General features: G+C 36.5%; 1 long non-coding RNA gene across 3 annotated transcripts; it reads right to left on the bottom strand.

Moving 5' to 3' along the window:
• Positions 1 to 236: 236 nt before the first annotated feature.
• Positions 237 to 21,942, bottom strand: LOC130472072 (uncharacterized). 3 transcript variants are annotated; one of them, XR_008932241.1, is made up of 5 exons: positions 21,677 to 21,942; positions 21,158 to 21,217; positions 20,782 to 20,893; positions 2,528 to 2,570; positions 237 to 1,986 (listed from the first exon to the last, which is right to left on the bottom strand). It is a non-coding gene; the product is annotated as an uncharacterized lncRNA (long non-coding RNA). The 3 variants fall into 3 exon arrangements; XR_008932240.1 differs by having other exon boundaries at positions 20,782 to 20,867; XR_008932239.1 differs by lacking the exon at positions 21,158 to 21,217.
• Between the last annotated feature and the right edge of the window lie 198 nt (positions 21,943 to 22,140).

The raw sequence follows: 22,140 nt of genomic DNA, 5'->3' as shown, positions 1-22,140 counted from the left end.
CTTGCTATTGAGTTTATGGCAACACTTGCTATTGAGTTTGTGGCAAGACTTTCAATTGAGCTTATAACAACGCTTTCAATTGTGCTTATAACAACGCTTTCAATTGAGCTTATAACAACGCTTTCAATTGAGCTAAAGCTACATTCTCAAATCGATTTAGTTATCCATATACATGCAATACATATGACCTGCGTAAAATAAGATTTTCATAAAAACTAATTTCAAAATTATGTGCACATTTCAAGTAGCTTAATTTCATAAGCATAATATATATATTACAATTCACTAAGTAGTAAAAAAAATATTGTTCCTAAAACTACATCCATTAATTGAAAAAATAGCTCTATTTTTTAAAACGGTTTTTTCATGAAATACCCTCGAGGTTTCGCGTAATGCACCAAATACACCCGCGTGTTTCAAAATACATAATATACCCCTATTTAAACTTATTTGCACCAAATACCCCTGAACTTAACGGAAGTCTAACGCCGTTAGTGATTAACCCCAAATCTGTTAATTAAACCTAATTAATTAAAAAATTAACTCCTAATTAACTAATTAGCCCCCAATTAACTAATTAACTTCATCTCCTTGCTTCTCTTCCTCCTCCTTCCCACCATCACTCAATTCAACACCACCATTCTCCAGCATCCCAACCCGACACCACTACCCCAACCGGCGGCACCACTACCGACCTCCCACCACCACCACTACCGAACTTCCACGCCCATCTCCACCTACCTGGGGAACCGCAGCAGAGGCAGCTACGGTGGTGGTTCGACTCGCTCATTTCTACCCACAACCGCCACCACCCTTAATCAAAAGTCCCCCGTAAACCCCGCCGGCAAACCAACCTACGCTACTTCATGTGGGCCCAACCATGGTGGATCGGCTCGCTCATTTCTACCCTCAACACCCAATCTGAAGACCCAGAAACCCTAACCCCTAATTGATCAAACCCTAACCTTCATCTTCTCTTCTCTTTCCCCATACTATTAATGGGATTATGGAAAAACAAAATTGGTGTTTGGGATGATTTGTGATGATTTGCGATGATTAAGCACAAATAATGGGATTATGGAAAAACAAAATTTGTGTTCCCGGCGGTACTTTGTAGGCGGTTGAATTTGGGATGTTCTAATTTTATTTTGGTTTGTTCTTGTAAATTGGTGTTGTGTGGTTTCATATTAGAATTGGGTTTGATTTGTTATCTGATTTCTTGTAATGTATCCCTTCCCCTCTCATTCGTTCAAGCCAATTCCATGGTAGTTAACCATGGATGTCCTTTAATCGAAGCCCAGATCCTCCACCATTGTCGTAGTAAAGCTCACAACTCCCTCCACTACTAGCAGCAACGGCGTTCGACTTCGACGAAGCCCACACGTAATTTAGTGTTAATGGTGATGGGGTAAAGGTGGAGAGATGAAAAATGAGAGACTTCGTGGAGAGTTAACAGAATTGGGTTGGGTTGTGGAGGCATGGGTTCATGAATAGGGAGCAAGAATAGGGGACGGTGAGGTGCGTCGGCGGCTCTGACATGTCAAGCGAGGGAGCCGGAGTATGCCGACGTGACGCAAGGGCCATCGAAGGTGTTTGGAGGTACGGTGGTTATGGTATTAGGACGACAATGGTGGATTGGTGTTTGTTGTAGTTAGGTAGTTATTAGGATTAGTTTAGGATAGTTTAGAGTTAATTAGGTTTAATTAGGTTAATTAAGGGGTTAATTAGATTAATTAGAGGTTAATTACTAACGGCGTTAGACTTCCGTTAAGTTCAGGGGAATTTGGTGCAAATAAGTTTAAATAGGGGTATATTATGTATTTTGAAACGCGCATGTGTATTTGGTGCATTATATGAAACCTCGAGGGTATTTCATGAAAAAACCGTTTTTAAAATGTACATAATATTTATGTGCCATAAACGGAGAAACCCTATAAATCTTCCCATATTTAAAGTAGCTTGTAATTCTTGAATATATGCACTATCCTGCACAACAAACAAATCAAGTGTAACATTTTCATAAAAAACTTATTATCACTGAATAAAATCAAAATACGTAAGAAAAAAAGAAGCTGAACATGAATGACAAAAGCTAAACCTTAAGCATAATGGGTAAAGGACAACTTTTTATAATATCTAATAATTCATGTAAATTAATCAAGACTTTCATTTAAGGATCTATTACAAAAGTAGTATGTAACAAAAATGATAGTTAAAATGAAAAATTCGGCAGAATTTCGTTTAAAATTGGACTATCCACAAAAATGAAACTAATTAAAACCTGTTCCAAATCTATATGATAAATAATTTCAATCCAATGCAAGCAATTTTGAGACAATACACAAATTGTGAACTTACGCGGCATTGGTCCGGGACCATGCCGTATATGCTCTATGAGACAACATTTTCAAAATATAACTCAAACACTAGAGCACTACTGGTAGAGAAATAGCAATCAAGTTAGCCAAAACCAACAACGAAAGGTAAACATATACGGAGCAGAAGTAGTAGAAGCAGCAAAACAGACCTGCAGTATAACCCCAACCAACTACTCAAAACGCACCAGTACCCTACCTGTCCATCAAACCATACCAACTGTTAGTTTTATCCTGTTAGAAAATTAAACCTGAGTTGGTCTAATGATGACTGCATTCTTTTTTGGCCTGTAGTATGCGTAGGAAACCGTTACTACCCAATAGAACGCACAATTTTAGGATTTATTACATTTTATTTGTTCCAAAGAATATCATTATTTACTTGGCCAAGATGGTTGACAGTTATTTTATAAGGCGTTGTTACACCCTGGTTTGGGTTTCGGTTCGAGTCCACATGGAATAACCTTTATGAAGGAAATAATGCCCTTGGTCCAAGTATGCATTCTATGTTAAGTCTAATAAATGCGGTTCAGTATTAATTAACAAGTTAATAATTCAGTGAGATCAAGTGAGCTGAATGCCTAGCTAGAGGCCGCTTCAGTTCAAGTGGAATTAATGATATTAATCCACAGCTTACTCTTGACTGAACCCGTAGGGTCACACAAATAGTACGTAAACGGATCAAGTATTTAATGGCATTAAATACTCCATCTATGAATATTCGGAACCGACGGATCTTGGTTTCAGTGGGAGCTAAGATCGTCACAGGCAAGAAATGAATACTCCGGAAACGATGATATTGCCGGAAACGGAAATATGGATCGTATCGGAAATATAAATATTATCCAAGTCGTAGATGTTGCCGGAAACGGAAACATGGTACGTATCGGAAAATATTATCGGAAATGGAAATATTGCCAGAATCGGAAATATTGCCGGAAACGGAAATATTGTCAGAATCGGAAATATTACCGGAATCGGAAAATAATTCCGGAAACGGAAATATTAAATATTTGTTCGAAACGGAAATTAATTCCGGAATCGGAAATATTAAATATTGTTCGTATCGGAAATGAATTCCGGAATCGGAAAATTTAATCGGAAGCGCATCGTACGAATAAGCATCGGACGAGGCCTGCCGGACGAGGCCCAGCACGAAGCCAGGCCATCGCCCAGCAAGCCAAGCGCGCCGCACAAACAGCCACGCCAGGCCCAGCGCAAGGCCAGGCCCAGCAGGCTGCGCAGCGCGCGCGGGCGCTGTGTGGGCTGCTGCTCGCGCGCACGCATGGGGCCCATCGTGGCAGCCGTGCGTGTGTGTGCAAGTGTTTGTGTTCGTGCACGTTTCCTAAAACATGCAGAGTTCGGTTAATGATTAAATTCCTAATTCTATTTGATAAATTGATTAAATTAGAGTTCTTGTAGGATTCTAGGTTTAATTAATTTGTATCTGAATAGGATTTCGATTCCCTTTCCATACCCCTATAAATATGAGGCTAGGGCTCACAATTTATAACAAGTTTCAAAGTATTCAAAAGTGAGTTTTTGAGAGAAAATTAAAACACACATCTTGCTCATAAAAGTGCCGAAATTTTCTAGTACCTTAAGGGCGATTCTAGTTGGTCAATCTTAAGGCGGATCCGGACGTGCTGTGGACTATCTACGGAGGGACGACACTTGGAGTCCTAAAGACTTGTTCTTGCTCGGTTCGGGCGCAGCTAGGGAGGGCACGCAACAAAGAGTATGCATCTAAATTATGCTATATGATTATGTGTAAATAATATGTTGTCCTGGGTTAATGGTTGTTTCCGCATGATCTATGTAATGTCATATGTATCATAACCTAACAGTGGTATCACGAGCCCCTTATTATTTTCATAATCTAAATTGCATGAACATGGTTAAATATTACAAATTTGCAAGAATTAAAAGGGGTGATTAATTTTCGTAATTGTTAATTAATTGCAAATTGCGTTTATTTAATTATACGTACGCAGTTTTTCGGCAGTTTCTTCCTTACTCATCCGAATTGAGTGATTTTTGTGTCAATTCCGCATGTAAAAGGCATTCTAAAATTTTGACAAAAAGAGTATTTTTCTGCCGAACCCAGAATTCTCAAATTCGAAGCCTAACTATGACTTTTCGAAGGTTTTAGTTTTTCGAATGCAAAATTTCGTAAATTTAAGATGTTAAATTAAATATTTGCGATTCTTGTTGATAAATCTTGAATTTTTGATTGACCTACTGCATATGTTTAACAAGTTTGAATGCCTAGTCTTGTTAATTATGCAATCTAATTTGTAATTATGATTAATTTGTTGAAAATTAGAATAATTTAGAATTAATTTGATTTTCATAATTAATTGTAATTTAATTAGAAACCTATGATTAAAAACCACCATAAAAATTGTAAATTTATGATAAATTTTAAATTTTTATGACCTAGACTTGAATCCATAACAATCGGAAATCAATTGGATAATAAATTTTCGACTTTTCGCCCTAAAATTATGAAATTAATATTATTTATTAATTTGTCATTAATTTTAAATATAAATTTTAAATTTTTATGCGATTCGTTCATAAAACTTGCACGCACGAAGCAATGGACGCTTCATGTTACCCTTAAGGGGTGTTGTATAATGCGGGCATGCGACGACGAGCAAGGGAGCTCGTCGCCCGTGCGGCACGAATGCAATGAGCAAGGGCGTAGTGCACGAGCACAAGGCAGCAGCCCTGCTTTGTGTCGTGTGCCACGAGCAATGGACGAATGGGCATGGGCGAAGGGCGAGCCAAGGCAGTCGCGTGTGGGCAGCAAGCGAGCTGCGCCACAACGCGCGCTGCCTCGCACAAGAGCGCGCAGCCTCGCGCGCAGCGAGCGCAAGCTCGCGTGCCACGAGCGCCGCGCCCAGCATTGCTCGCGCGCACAACGAGCGAGGACTCGCTCGCACAGCCAGCATTGCTCGCGCGCACAGCGAGCGATGTCGCCCGCCCAGCGAGCGATGTCGCGCGCCCAGCGAGCGATGGCTCGCGCGCCCAGCGAGCGATGGCTCGCGCGCCCAGCGAGCGATGTCGCGCGCGCACTGCTGCGTGCGGAGGCTTGCGATGGGGATGCAGCACTATGCGACGAGCGCATGGGCTGCGCGCACATGGCCAGCAATGGCTGTGTGCGTGCGGCCCATGGGCGTGCAACGCGTAGGGTGTTTGCGTTACGATTAAAGATCGTTTTGAATGTTTAATTTGAAAATTTCAGTTCACGTAATTTTAATTAATTTTAAAATTAATAATTTAAATTATTTTCTTGGATTTTAATTTTGAATATTGTAATTATAATAAATTTTATTTATTCTAATTATTTTACTAAAATTAAAATCATGAATTAATTTAAATACGACTGAATTAAATTAAACTTTTGGATTCAATTATAAATTGATATGAGCTTTAAATTTTAATTAAATTTGTATGTTTCCGGTTGGACTAGAAATACATTTTTATGTTTAAAATTAGTAAAGCATATAAATTTATTGGTTTAAGTGGGAGCGTTTTTTTAGTCATAAACTCTTGATTAGGTCTACAAATCCTTAAGGTTAAAACAACTTGATTAGAATTAATAAGGACTGGATAATTGGTAGATTATTGGTGCCCTTGATTAATTGCTGCAAATGTTTACGTGATGCATAATGTGTTTTACTAACCAGCTATGTGGGCCATTCATGATAATGAATGGGTGAATGGTATATATTGTATATGCACTGTTTTGCAGGTTATGAAGTGACTAGTATGGCCCAAATAGGATAGAAAATATGGTCTGCGTACCATTAATTTGAATGTAATTGGTCTAAAGTACCAAAGTTGTTTTTCAATTCAAATATGGTCTGCGAACCATCAAATAGTTGTAATTAGTTATAGCTTATCCTATTTGAAGAAAATGGTGCCTCCCACGGAGATTTTCAAGACGGACTTTGAAGTCAAAGCTTCAAGATGAAGTCGGGCCATACTAGATCACATTTATCTTATGCATGCTTTAAGTTATTTATTGTTTTAAATATGTCTTAAAATGCATGAGATCAAAAGCTTGATTATGTTGCATGATTAAGGATTTTAGTTCACTTAAAATCTAACCAACATAGTAAGAGCCTTAAGTTCCAAACTTAAAAATTGAGTTAAAAGGTGCCATGCCAAAATATACACTTGCTTGGATATCCTTTACATCAATCTAGTAATAGTTTTCGCTCAGCGAGGTGTTACTTATTGGTCCTAAAGGGGCAAGGTACACAAATAATTGTGAGTACACGTTAGTTTTGGTGAAACTCAACGATATAAGTAAGGAGTCCTTTTATGTCGTGGCAAAATCGATAGGTTTACCTAATAAGTTCTTAGACGTACCTATCAACCAAGAATAGTTTCTAGACTATTAGCAAAAGGCTTTTGCTTACCTAAGATGTTTTAGGATTAAGTCGACAAACTGTGCTTAGTTCTTCAATGATTTTAGGATCTTGGAATCATTTTATTCACACCTGCCGGAACAATAAAATCGAATAAAATGCTAATAACTTGTTTGAATTGCATGATTGCTTTAATTTCAAGTTATTATTCATGATAAATGTTTAGACTTTGCATGCTTCAAAGTATGTTTTAATTATTGTTTATAATTAAATATCTTGCACTGCAATAAATCCTTTTAGAAAGGTAACAGTAAATTTCCTCAATTGGTAGTGAATCCAAGAACGATTCACGGAAATGAGAGAAAGTGAGCAATTTAAAATGTACGTTTCTTTTAGCGACTTTCATGGTGGTTTTCGAACATCAAAATCGAATGGCAAACCAATTGGTGCTTGTGAATTCAAAATACAATGTAGTTTTGAGATCATAAAGCATTGAGTTTAATACGCTCAGCTTTACCAATGGTTAACAACCTAATATCTTTGTCCATTTAATTCTCGAATGAGTCTAGTCCCTAGACATTCGAATAGATCGATGCTTAGAGAACTTTAGAAGCTTCTGGTAAGATCATCTAGTTGAAACAGAATATTCAACATAAAATGGTAAAGAACCTTGTTGGTGACATTGGACATGTCTAACAAAGTATAAAAGTCAACACTAAAGAATTCAATTCTTAAGACTATAAGAAAGGGTACAAGAAATAGGAAAACGATGAACAAATGAAAGGAATTTACGATTCCGTTTCTACCTATAAGTTTATGTTTAAAGAGAAGTGACCTAGCAATCAAACTTCCTTGGTATCATATACCGCTTGAGGTTCTTACTTCGGTAAAAACTCAAACAATGGAAGCTAGGCTACACTAATGACCTACAAGTGGGAAATGAAGCATGGCAATGCTACATTAGTTGTAGGGTCATCTAGTTTGTTTTAAGTCCTTTCAAAGGCTGGAACTTAATGGCTATTTTTGTTCCATAATCAGCATACCTAAATTTCTGCTTCAAACACAGAAAGACTCATATTCAAGAAAAACAAAAACAATGTTTGTTTGTTTATTTGAATGAAATGGTCAATTACAGGTTGAGTCAATATGCTTGATTAAAACAAACAACTCTTTAAAGAACTTTACTAGGTTCAAATCAACCCCTTGATTTGAGTTCCACTAATCTTTGGCATTGTTACTTAGACCATATCAACAAGTTAACATTCAAAAGCTCTATTTTGATGGACTTTTGAAAGTTAATTGATTTCTAGATCAATTTAAGACGACTAGTCTTACTTGTTGAAAGTAACAAAAGATATGAACTATTGTTAGAACGCCTAGACAATAGAGTTCAAAGCTAAAGAAAGATTTTATGACTTTATTATTTCACATGGATTTGAGTGAATATAGGTTTATTGACTCAAATGTGATATAAGTTGAATCTGTTTGGGTAGTTCCAAGATTCAGAAGTATAAAATCCACTTGGCAAGAAATCATAAAAATCTAGGTTAGATCATGTTGATGATTACTTGAGACCAAATATGATCATCAATGATTGTGTGTCATAATTTCACAATCTAGGTCCATAAGATATGGCATATCTACGTTGGAATGATCGAAGTCAATTAGTACTTGATTCGATCAATGATGAATCAAAAAGACTTTTCCTATAATTTCTAAAACAAAATGCTCAACTACCACCAAACTAAACCAAATTCGTCAAAGCTATTGAAAAGTAATTTCAGAATAACTTTTCATAAAATATATCTAGAGAGTTCCTAAACTCAGTGGGAGCTTAGTGTTTGTCATTCGACAAACTAAGGCCCAAGTATAGATATATGTTTCATTGTGATTTATTCAAATGAGACACAAGGGTATTGTTTCTACCACGAAATTTTGAGAACATAATGTTTGTTTGCTCGAAATGATGTCCTTTTGGAGATTCGTTTCCAAAATGACAAGTGGGAGAAAATAGACCTCGAAAGTCTTCGAGGCGAACAACAAACATAAACGGACATTCCGGAGGCTTTTCGAAGTGCTTCAGAAAACCCGAACGTATTCTTTAAGGACTTTAGAAGTGGCTTTTAAAGAATAGACATCTCTTAGAAGACTTTACAAGTGCTTCAAGGAGAACAGAATATTCAAAGGACTTTCAAGTGGCTACTGATATTCTATTTGTTTGATGTTCTATACCCAAAATAGGCATAGAGTTCAAGTCACTGGAACTATGATATTCTTCTATTGGAAAGTGAAGAAACATGGAGTTCAGGTCACTAAAGCTATGCGATTCTTCTATTAGATAGTGAAGAAACCTACAACTTACAGTCAAACTATTATCATGTAGATTAATGAGTTTGTGACCTGTAAGAAAGCTATGACGAAACCCAGATTACCTAAAATGGTTAGAGGCCATATATAGACTCAAATGTTTTAAATGGCTAAAGGCCATAAAACATACTCAATGTTTTGATGACAAAATTGAAATTTTGTTGATTTGCAAGAATAGTTTCACACCTATTGGTTGCAAGTTTGTTTTAAGGATAAAAACCATCAAACATGGAATTGTGTTCACACACAAAGCTAGATTAGTTGCTAAAGGTTACAAGCAAATTCATGGCATGGATTGTGTTGAAACCTCATGCTTAAGTCTATAATTCAAGCAATGATTGCATATTGGTACATATGGCAATTGGATGACAAAACGTATTCCTCAATCAAATGTTGGAATATAATATGTACATGGTATGTCATAGAATTTGTGGATCCAAATAAATGCTTGAAAAGAAAAGCTAGCTTATAAAATCTAAGTACAGATTTAAGCAAGCAATTGGGAATTGGAACTGTATTTTAAGTGAAGCTAATAAGCATTTTAGTTTCGTAAAATATACATGATTCTTATAGATGTATAAGAAGTTTAGTGGGAGTACATAAAAACTTATTTGGTCCTATGTGTATCACACACATATCTCTCTATTGTGAAACAACATTCAAATGCTAATGACTTAGATTTGAAATTATTCATCAATGATGGACCATGGCGAAACTTAGTACATACTGGATATTAAGATCTATTTACAAAGATCTTATGATATTGTTTTGGATTAAGTAATGACATTTACTAAATCAAACACGAAAGACTCCATTGGAGATATTCGACCCATATGAATAAATCTAAGTAAAGGATGTTTGAACTATGTATAAGCATTTACTAAGTTAAACATCAAAGAATCTAAGTAAGATTCTTAAACCTATATTATATGTCAAAGAATTTAGCTGGATTTAGTATCTACTGAAACTAAATGAGCTAAAGTTACATGAATAGAATTCAATTGGGAATTATTCTGCAAAAGAATTTATCATGTATGATATAATATGAGGATCGCCAAAAACGTATCGTATGACTTTAGCCATGACGAACATATACCAATCTCTATTGATCTAAGTAAAGATCAACTAGATTGAGATCAAGAATACTTATGGTACTTGAAAAGGTACATAGGAATAGTTCTTGATTCAAGGAAATAAAGATATGCTAAATATTGATGCTACACGCATAAACACTGGCAAAGGATCAAGAAAGACCCTTTGGAGTTAACCATTGATAAGGACGAGCTATAGAGCATCGTGTTTAGAAAATGGCAACATGGGTTGGAGACCATGAGTTGTTGCGTGGGAAATTAAAATAATAATTTCTATGTTCTAAGATATAGTTGGAGAATCTTCCACATATCTATGAACTGCCTGGATAGGTAAATCCAAACAAAGCATCACTAGCAACCTATACAGTTGAAGTAAAAGTAATTATTGCCTAAGAAGCAATAAAACAGGGTTGTTTAAAGTTCTTCACTGAACTTGGGTAGATCACCTATCTGCTGGCTTGATGGTTCTTCATTGAAAAATGCGTAGAACCACTCTTGAAGCAAGAAAAACGTCTGCTAACTTGATGGTTCTTCATTGCAAAATGAGTAAAACCACCATCGAAGTAAGAAAGACTAGATCACATAATAAACAAACTCGAAAAGATCTTATCATCATATCTCAAAGAACATTCGATGAAAAGGATATTAAGATTGGCAAAGCATGATAACTAAACCTATGCAACAAGTGAGAATCAACACTCACGTTGTAGCACTGGAAATCAAGCATAGCTTTGAATTCCATGAATTGTTTTAGAAGATGGGTTTGAGGCCCATGGTTATAAAACATTTGGGTTGAACATTTATCATATATGAAATGTATTTTCATATTCCATTTAATCTTGGTTTAGTATTAAATGATGAGTCCCTTCAATTTGACGATATATTCAAGATAGACTGTCAGGACCAGTCCTGTGACTAAGAAATGTCTATCAAGTGAACTTGAATGTCAAAAGTTGAAAATGGTCCCTAGTCGGAGTTTTCTATAAAATTGGACGCATAGAAAACGTTAGACGACTAGAATGCAAGATGACTAGTAGTTCTGTTTCTTGAACTATGTGGACATGGCAATGTCATAATCATTTGCATAGATACTTACTTTGGGAAGACTAGTATCGGACAAGACCTATGAAACTTTACTGTAAGAGATGAAAATCTGTCATAAGTAAATTTCATTAAAATTATTAGACACTAAATCCTCAATACCTGAGTGATTTGAGATTACTTGTTTGAGAACTGGTTGCTTTGACGTTGACCAACCGTCGCACCGTAAAAGGAGGCTATAAAGGCAACGCTCAGGTAATCACCTATCAAACGAAGTCTAATCTCAAGATCGCAAGATTGGGATTGTCCTCCCATAAATCGGGATGAGATGCTTAAAAGTTGTACAAGGCCACTCGGAGAGCTAGAAACTGTGAAATGCATGGCCGTGCTCGGATGAATCATAGGCTATGATTATCTGTTTATTTGATCAGTTGAACTCTGAAACCGAGAAACACCTCTGGACATAATAAGGATGACAACTCTTACCTTATGTTCAAGAGCAAGCATCGAGCGACAAAGGAATTAGGAAATGCACACTTGTCCCTAAGGACAAGTGGGAGACTGAAGGAAATAATGCCCTTGGTCCAAGTATGCATTCTATGTTAAGTCTAATAAATGCGGTTCAGTATTAATTAACAAGTTAATAATTCAGTGAGATCAAGTGAGCTGAATGCCTAGCTAGAGGCCGCTTCAGTTCAAGTGGAATTAATGATATTAATCCACAGCTTACTCTTGACTGAACCCGTAGGGTCACACAAATAGTACGTAAACGGATCAAGTATTTAATGGCATTAAATACTCCATCTATGAATATTCGGAACCGACGGATCTTGGTTTCAGTGGGAGCTAAGATCGTCACAGGCAAGAAATGAATACTCCGGAAACGATGATATTGCCGGAAACGGAAATATGGATCGTATCGGAAATATAAATATTATCCAAGTCGTAGATGTTGCCGGAAACGGAAACATGGTACGTATCGGAAAATATTATCGGAAATGGAAATATTGCCAGAATCGGAAATATTGCCGGAAACGGAAATATTGTCAGAATCGGAAATATTACCGGAATCGGAAAATAATTCCGGAAACGGAAATATTAAATATTTGTTCGAAACGGAAATTAATTCCGGAATCGGAAATATTAAATATTGTTCGTATCGGAAATGAATTCCGGAATCGGAAAATTTAATCGGAAGCGCATCGTACGAATAAGCATCGGACGAGGCCTGCCGGACGAGGCCCAGCACGAAGCCAGGCCATCGCCCAGCAAGCCAAGCGCGCCGCACAAACAGCCACGCCAGGCCCAGCGCAAGGCCAGGCCCAGCAGGCTGCGCAGCGCGCGCGGGCGCTGTGTGGGCTGCTGCTCGCGCGCACGCATGGGGCCCATCGTGGCAGCCGTGCGTGTGTGTGCAAGTGTTTGTGTTCGTGCACGTTTCCTAAAACATGCAGAGTTCGGTTAATGATTAAATTCCTAATTCTATTTGATAAATTGATTAAATTAGAGTTCTTGTAGGATTCTAGGTTTAATTAATTTGTATCTGAATAGGATTTCGATTCCCTTTCCATACCCCTATAAATATGAGGCTAGGGCTCACAATTTATAACAAGTTTCAAAGTATTCAAAAGTGAGTTTTTGAGAGAAAATTAAAACACACATCTTGCTCATAAAAGTGCCGAAATTTTCTAGTACCTTAAGGGCGATTCTAGTTGGTCAATCTTAAGGCGGATCCGGACGTGCTGTGGACTATCTACGGAGGGACGACACTTGGAGTCCTAAAGACTTGTTCTTGTTCGGTTCGGGCGCAGCTAGGGAGGGCACGCAACAAAGAGTATGCATCTAAATTATGCTATATGATTATGTGTAAATAATATGTTGTCCTGGGTTAATGGTTGTTTCCGCATGATCTATGTAATGTCATATGTATCATAACCTAACACTTTATTCATTAATTTTCCTCTATGTTTTAAGATTTATTAGATTTAATTTGTTCCAATAATATCATTAATTACTTGGTTAAGCTAGTTGGTAGTTAAGGTATAAGGTGTCGCTACGCACAAGTCTTGGGTTTGAGACCTTTTCCTCCAATTTGTATCATATTTAACTACACCAACCAGTGGATCTGTTGGTTTCGTTCCTATTCAATTAATCACCTGCCATGAGTTCAAATCTTCTTACTATATATACTTTTTTTTTATTTTAGTTCCTTTATTTTATTTTCATTATGTACATGTTTTGTCATTAAAGCTCCCACTTTAATCTGTGTAAATTAGTCTAGGGCAATGCAAGGTATATCATAAGTTCATAGCAATATTTTGTATTCACTAAGCTATAAAGGTGACATCGCCATATAAGCTATTGTTAGCTAAACTATGACCCGAATCTTCCATCACTAAGCTATTATATAATTCACCTTGTTGGGGATAGTAAACACAAAAGTACATCAAACAGCCACTAACACATGTAATAAAATCCACTACTTTTACTAAGTAATAACCAACACCGACTTACTCTCTTAGCTATAATAAAGCATCATAATTAGGAAAAACAGGAAACACATAGTACTATCCACTACTTGAAGCATATTATTTAACATACATAGCAGATCAAAACGGAATTGAACAAGCAACCGACCAGAACAGAACTGAATGGCAAAGAAGATTAGAACTGAACCGAACAAGCAACCGATCAGAACAGAACTGAACGGCAAAGAAGATCAGCACCGAACTGAACAAGCAACCGATTAGAACAGAACTGAGCGGCAAAGAAGATTAGAACTGAACTGAGCAGCAACACAGATCACAACTGAACTGAACAACGAGTCTCGAAAGGCTAAACACAACCAATCTAATACTTCTAACTAATGACAACAAGTCTCTAAAGGCTAAGTACTTATTGGATATGTGTGTGCCAGAGAATCAATACTTAAACCATAACCAGACTAGGCACAGAAGAATAGCATAGGCACACAAAAGCTAAAGAACCAGATCAGACACAAAAGCTAAAGAACCAAAACCATCAAGTTCAACTTAAAGCTAAAGAACCAGACTGAATCAACTGCTACAAGAGAATAGCATGGTGTCATGGTGAAACAACGAATACATGGACCATGGTTGGCATGGTAGAACATGTTAACATGCGAGTACAATACAAGAAAATACAATGGTGTCCAAAATTATTTTCTGAAATTGTCACGAGAGAAAACTAGGCTAGCCTCTAGGAAAACACTCGAGTGAAAGATCTTTTTGTATAATAGAAGCCAGGTTAACATTAATGGGATTGAACCACCTTGACCAATTGAGGAGGGACAATGATGCCATGAGACGCGCAGAATCTATTTTGCAACCTTCACATAAACAATGGATGGATTTGTGGCACACAAAAGCTTAAAGTACATAGATGGCAACATCAAATGTAACAAGTGAGAAAAACATAACAAGAATAAGTCGGTGCCATAGTGTCAAGCTGTAAACCCAAACTCGACAAGAATCATAGTAAATTATCATTCAGGAGATCAAGTTGATTTTTTCTAACCTATAAATACCTAATTACTGATGAACATTGTTTCACTAGCCTATTAATCACCTAAAACTGAAAAACAAAGAAGATCAGAACAGAACTGAACAACAAAGAAGATCAAAACGAAAGTGAACAACAAAGTAAATCAGAACAGAACTGAACAGTAAAGCAGATCAGAACTGAACTGAACAACAAGCAGCATAATAGAACTGAATAGCAAGCAACAGATCAGAGCATAACTAAAAAGAAAACCAGATCAGAATAGTTGGCTATTAGTTTGTTGTACTCATTTCATGCCTTTTTTGGATTTAAGTCAATACATATCCTGTCAAGAATGTGTCCTTTGGTTTACTTGCTTAAGACATGGAAAGTTCAAACTGGCATCCACCAGTGGACCAACCAACAACAGAAAATATTAGGTTCAATTGCATAAATTTTATGTCTTAATACATTTACACCAGGGGATGGAAGACTCTAAGTTACATAGCCTAGGCCAGTCCCCATCTCCTCTAAATTAACAAAATCAAGCTAAGCTCGTGCAACTTATGTATCTATGGGTTTGTACATGTTGTTGGCATGGTATTTGATAGTGAGATCAGGAGGTACAAAAGGCAATAAGGTTACCTGCAGCTCAACAATACCAACTAAACAAGAAAGCAACCAACTCCAATCGTCAAAAACACCAAAATCACTATAGCAGTAGTAAAGACTAGAGTACAACAAATTGCAACTCAACATCATCATCAAACAACCAACTGATCAAGACAACAAAAGAAATAAACAGAACTGCAGCAAAACAACTGAATATTTACTAAGCAACGCATTGAGTATGTGAGTCTGTGACCATTAAATCACAAACCAATTACAGGTACACTATTATTTCTGCCTGGATCAGACAATCGTTTGTTTAGCATTATTTTCAAGTAATTTTTCTCGTTTTCATTTTCTATGTAGACTCAAAGAGTAGTTGAACTTCTGCAATACTCCGTTCAAACCAGAGGCAGATTAGGCCTGCCCCAATAATTGTGATGTGCTTAAAACGCAAAGCACGGGCTAATATCGGAAATTTACAAGGAGAAAGTACAAGGAGCTCGGGGATTAATATGGGAAGTTCCAAGACAATTTGCAGACCCCTGTTATAAACTATTTAGAGACACACTGATGGGGAAAAAGTACAAGCTGGAGAAACGCTAAACATGGGAACTCAACAACAAAAATGAATGTAATGACTAATTGACTTTGCATCTTTATACACCCTTTGAAACAAACTTGAATCTAAATTAGTTGTATTGATCAATCTTAATTATCTACAAATCATGATGAACAATCTACTCCGACTCCCTCCACAAATAATTACATATTATAGATTTTCATCCAAAATAAACCATTGAATCAAAAAAATACATGCATGAATAAAAATCAAACAAATTCCCCAATTAACCTAATTCCCTAATAGAACCCTAATTTAGCTCTAAAAACCACACAAAAAAATATTCAATTATAATCACTTAATAACTTAAACAGCTAAATCGTGAATTTTAAGACCAAATTCGAAAAGATCCATACCAACTAACCTTGTTCTTCTCGTTAATTCAGAAACTCAATTTTCTAATTTGTCTGTATCTCCAACTCTCACTCTCAGAGTCCCAATCTCCAATTCAGAAACCTCCAATTCCCCAATTAGCCTAACTCCCTTATAGAACCCTAATTTAGGTCTCAAAACCACACAAAAACAAAAATCAATTAAAATCACTTGATAACTTGAACAGTAAAATTGTGAAAATTAAGACCGAATTTGAAGAGATATATACCGTCTAACCTGTTCTTCTCGCCACATCAGAAATGTAATTCGCGATTTTGTCGTTATCTCCGATTCAGTGACCCAATTGCAAATTCAGAAACGCCAATCTCCATTTTGGCTTGCTTGAAGAAATGATTATGAAAGGATCAAGAGCCACGATGTGGATGGAAGATAAGAAGAACGAAGAGGGTTTGGGGATAAACAAATTAGTGAAAAGTGGGAAAGGAGGGAATCCTAAAAAAACTGCGGTCCATGGAAAAATTCAATAACCTAATCCAATATTTTTATTAATTATTTTTTTTATTTTTAACTTATTTTAGATACTTGACAAAAACCGTTGCAATATTTCATCTAAATATAAAAAAAAAAGTAAAAACTGTTGCAATAAAATAGTGATGATATACAATTGTTGCCATAGTTTTTCTATAGCAACACTTTTTCAAAGTGAAAGTCTACTCAAATTAATAATTATTTAACTGTTGCAATAGCTATGATATAGCAACGCCAGTAAAACTGTTGCATAAAAGGGCGTTGCTATAAGCCTATTTTGTAGTAGTGATTATAATATTCAAAATTAAAATTCGAGAAAACAATTTAAATTATTAATTTTAAAATTAATTAAAATTATTTCCGAACTGAAAATCTCAAATTAAATTCAAAACGCGTCAATTGTAACATGACGAGGCACTTGGGCTTGCACCCAAGCCCTATCGAGTCATGAGGCAGCTGCGCCCCATCGACTGATCGCTAGGCGCGCACGAGCAGGCCACACGCATCGCAGCCATGCCAGGCCACTCTGCGCGCAGCCCGCATAGCACGACGCTACTGCTTTGCTCGTTGGGCGAGGCAGCGCGCGTTGTGGCGCAGCTCGCTTGCTGCCAACACGCGACTGCTCACCTAGCACACGCCACGCCCATCGCCCATCGCCCATCGCCCATCGCCCATTAACCATTGAGTCACACACGCTCAGCTCCCTTGCTTTGCGTGCGCGCCTCTTGCTTATTGCTCGTTGCATTCGTACCGCATGGGCGATGAGCTCCCTTGCTCGTCGTCGCATGCCCGCACTATACAACACCCCTTAAGGGTAACATGTAGCTTCCTTTGCTTTGTGCGTGCAACATTTATGAGCGTTTTCATAAAAATTTTAAATTTTTAATTTAAAATTAACGACAAATTAATAAATCATATTAATTTCATAATTTTAGGGCGAAAAATCGAAAATTTGTTAATTAATTAATTTCCGATTAACATGGATTCAAATCTAGGTCATAAAAATTAAAATTTAACATAAATTAACAATTTTTATGGTGGATTTTAATCATGGATACCTAATTAAATTATTAATTAATTATGAAAAACAAATCAATTCTAAATTATTCGAATTTCAACAAATTAATCATAATTACAAATTAGGTTGTATAATTAACAAGTCTAGGCATTCATAATTGTTAAACATATACTGTAGGTCAATCAAAAACTCAATATTTATCAACAAGAATCGCAAATATTCAATTTAACATCTTAAATTTACAAACTTTTGCGTTCGAAAAACTTAAACCTCCGAAAAGTCATAGTTAGGCTTCGAATTTGGGAATTCTGGGTTCGGCCGAAAATTACTATGTTTGTCAAACTTTTAGAATGTCTTTTACATACGAAATTGACACAAAAATCACTCGATTTGGTTGAGTAACGAATATTCTGCCGAAAAACTGCGTACATATAATTAAATAAACGCAATTTGCAATTAATTACGAAAACTAATCACCCCTTTAATTCCTTGCAAATTTGTAAAATTTAACCATTATCATGCAATTTAAATTATGAAAATAATAAGAGGCTCGTGATACTACTGTTAGGTTATGATACATATGACAAAACATAAATCATGCGGAAAACCTTAATGCCAGGAAACATATTATTTACACATAATCATTTAGCATAATTCAGATGCATACACTTTGTAGCGTTCCCTCCCTAGCTGCGCCCGAACCGAACAAGAATAAGTCTTTAGGACTCCAAGTGTCGTCCCTCCGTAGACAGTCTCCAGCACGTCCGGATCCGCCTTAAGCTTGACCAACTAGAATCGCCCTTAAGGTTCTAAGAATTTCGGCTAATAGGCTACAAGTGTTTGGCTGATTTTGTTCCAAAATCTTACCTTTGAATACTTCAATTGTCTGTCTAAATATGTGACCCTAGACACCTATTTATAGAGTTTATGGAAAGGAATTATAATCCTATTAGAATACAAATCTATTTAATTATAATCCTACAAGGACTCTAATTAAACAAACTTTATCTATTAGGATTAGATTTAATCACATTACGAATCCCGGTAGCCTTAGGATTCCGAGTAACACACACGAGTGGCACAATGCACCGCACGCAGGCCTTACGGCCCACGCACAGCGCACGGCCCAGCTCGCCGCTGCCTTTGATGCGCGCGCGCTCAAGGCCTTGGATGGGCCTGGCCTTTGCGCTGGGCCTGGTCTTGGCTTTGGCGTGTGTTTGCGCTTTGGCTTGCTGGGCGATGGCCCGGCTTCGTGCTGGTCCTTCGTCTGGCAGGCGTCGTCCGATGCTAATTCGTACGATACGCTTTCGATTAAATTCTCGATTCCGGAATTCATTTCCGATACGAACAATATTTAATATTTCCGATTCCGGAATTAATTTCCGTTTCGAACAAATATTTAATATTTCCGTTTCCGGAATTATTTTCCGATTTCGATAATATTTCCGATTCTGACAATCTTTCCGTTTCCGGCAATATTTCCGATCCCGGCAATATTTCCATTTCCAATAATATTTTCCGATACGTACCATGTTTCCATTTCCGGCAACATCTACGACTTGGATAATATTTATATTTCCGATACGATCCATATTTCCGTTTCCGGCAATATCATCGTTTCCGGAGTATTCACTTGCTTGCCTTTGACGATCTCAACTCCACTGAAACCAAGATCCATCGATTCCGAATATCCATAGATGGAGTATTTAATGCTATTAAATACTTGATCCGTTTACGTACTATTTGTGTGACCCTACGGGTTCAGTCAAGAGTAAGCTGTGGATTAATATCATTAATTCCACTTGAACGGAAGCGGCCTCTAGCAAGACATTCAGCTCATTTGATCTCACTGAATTTATTAACTTGTCAATTAATACTGAACCGCATTTATTAGACTTAACATTATATGCATACTTGGATCAAGGGCATTATTTCCTTCATAACTATGTTTCAAATAAAGTCACTATATATTATCAGGTCACGATTCGTTAAAAAAGGGTCACTATACTTACAATACGCTCAACCAGCACAACATTTGGTGTGGTTTTATCTAGAATACCTTCACGTTGAAATTAAATGGAAAAGAGGTCACTATATGTTAAAAAATGGTGACTGAAATAAAAGAGCTGGATATATTTCAAAATAGGACATTGTATGTTTAAAAGGGTCACTATATGTTTGATAAAGGTAACTAAAGATAAAATAAGGATATCTTTCAAAAAGGGGACACTATGCGTTTAAAAGGGTCACTATATGTTAAAGAGGGTCACATACTTTAAAAGAGTAACTACTTGTATATGTTAAAGAGAAAGGTGACTATATATTAATAAACATATGTCACTATAGTTTTAAAAAAAAGGTATAGAGTAAATTAGAGGGTTGCTGGCCTACTACTAAAAAAAATGCTACAGACAGATAGGAGAAGAAACCAAAAAAAAAAGTTAAGATTTTATTTCTTGCAAACTGTCTGAACATTGCTTCAAATCTACTTCAGTGTCAGTCACATCAGACCTTCTTGTTCCAATGAATATACTACTTTAATATTGGAAGGCACAAGTACTCCCTGAGCATGTGCCCCCTACGCAAGGAAACCATAACACTGATGAATGTTATTCCATGAAAACAATAACAATGATAGTCAACAATATACTTCACATGCAGCAAGTGATGCCATTGAACAAAACAACTTCCCGATTTACAGCTTTAGTGTAATTTGTTTTGGGTTCAATCTTCAAAATCTTACGAGTACTAATTCAGAGTATTCCAGGTTCAGTACAGAACAATAACACTTAGAAGACAACAAACAAAAAAGCTCCAAGCTTTGTTACTCTCCTTGTCAACTCAAAAGGTAGCCACTTTTACTGACAACACCAAATATCAAACAAATGTACAAAAGCAATGAGGGGAAAGTATAAACTTGCCTATTTTCCGCTTCTTGCTGCCTTGGTTATTCCCTTTTCCACTATCAGTGAGAGTGCTTGCTCCTAGCCTCTCTAAATGCCACTACAATGGAAGACTAGAGATTTTACCTTCAAATGATTGGGAGTTAGAGTCTATTAATAGCCCATAGGACTTAATACATAATATGTAAAAGATAGGTCACTATAAGTTAGCCTATGTAGGACTTGAACCTACATCCTCTGTGCCAAACAAAGTACACAATGCTCGACCATTTGAGCTAATAGGCTTACAAACAACATGTGTACTACTTTACTGATACAATCAGATATTGCACAACTACCTTTATTTGTTTCATAGTGCATCAAAGCCAAAATTGCATTTGTATAATATACCTTTTCCATGTTCCATTTCAAGAATATTGTCATTAAGAGATTCATCTTTTCCCCCACCATCTGTTAAAGTATCAAATTAAGGAATAAGTTGGAAGATAAAATCAAATCGACAATTCATAGAAGCATCAAAGCAGGACTGCATGAGGTATTACCAATGTTGCGTCAATGACACTATAGAGCCCATTCAATTTTTCTATAGTGTTTTTGTTTACAAAGTTACAGTTACCTTTATTTGTTGCATAGTGCATCAAAAATTGAACAAAAAGTAAACCAAAAACAAAGATGCCCAAAAGAATTAAATATCACAAGATCTAACAAAATTAGTTTAATTCATCAAAATTTAAGTAAAATATCACCATAATCGACAAAAAGATCAATCACAAAATATTGATATAACTGATTTCAACGAAATGAATAAAAAAAACTAAATTAAATTGAATTGAGGAATCCTGACAACTGAAGAACAAATAATGAAATCAAATTAACCACGAGAGAGAGAAAGGAGGGAAGATATTATACCTGGAGATCGAAATATCGAAAATAGGGTTTTAGATGGAAGACGATTTATGAGAATTCTACCATGAATTTGTGATATCTTGAATGTCGATCGTTCGCTATTTTCCAATTTTTTTGCAAGACCTAAACGAGGTGCATCCCTTCGATTTGATGAGTTCGATTCAATATTTTAGATCGGATTTTCTTTTCCTTGGATTTGCTTAGAAATTTGTTGTTCATGAAAAAGGGGATACAGAAAGCCAGAGTGTGACAATGGAGAGGCAAGGTAAGGAGAGAGACAGAGAGAGTGTGAGAGACTGAAGACAGGAACATTTATTTGGCACGTGTGGACTTTGGGTCCACATTAAAATACCGTGGACCAGGTCCACACAAGAATTTTCCCTAAACTATAGAAGTAACATATCTAAACTAAAAAATATACCTCCTCTAAAATTATTAAAAAAAAAAAATAACATGTCTAAACTATA

This window comes from Spinacia oleracea, chromosome 4 (assembly GCF_020520425.1).
Source record: "Spinacia oleracea cultivar Varoflay chromosome 4, BTI_SOV_V1, whole genome shotgun sequence".
Classification (NCBI taxonomy): Eukaryota; Viridiplantae; Streptophyta; class Magnoliopsida; order Caryophyllales; family Amaranthaceae; genus Spinacia; species Spinacia oleracea.
The sequence above is the reverse complement of the archived record's forward strand: the minus strand, read 5'-3'. Positions and strand labels throughout refer to the sequence as shown.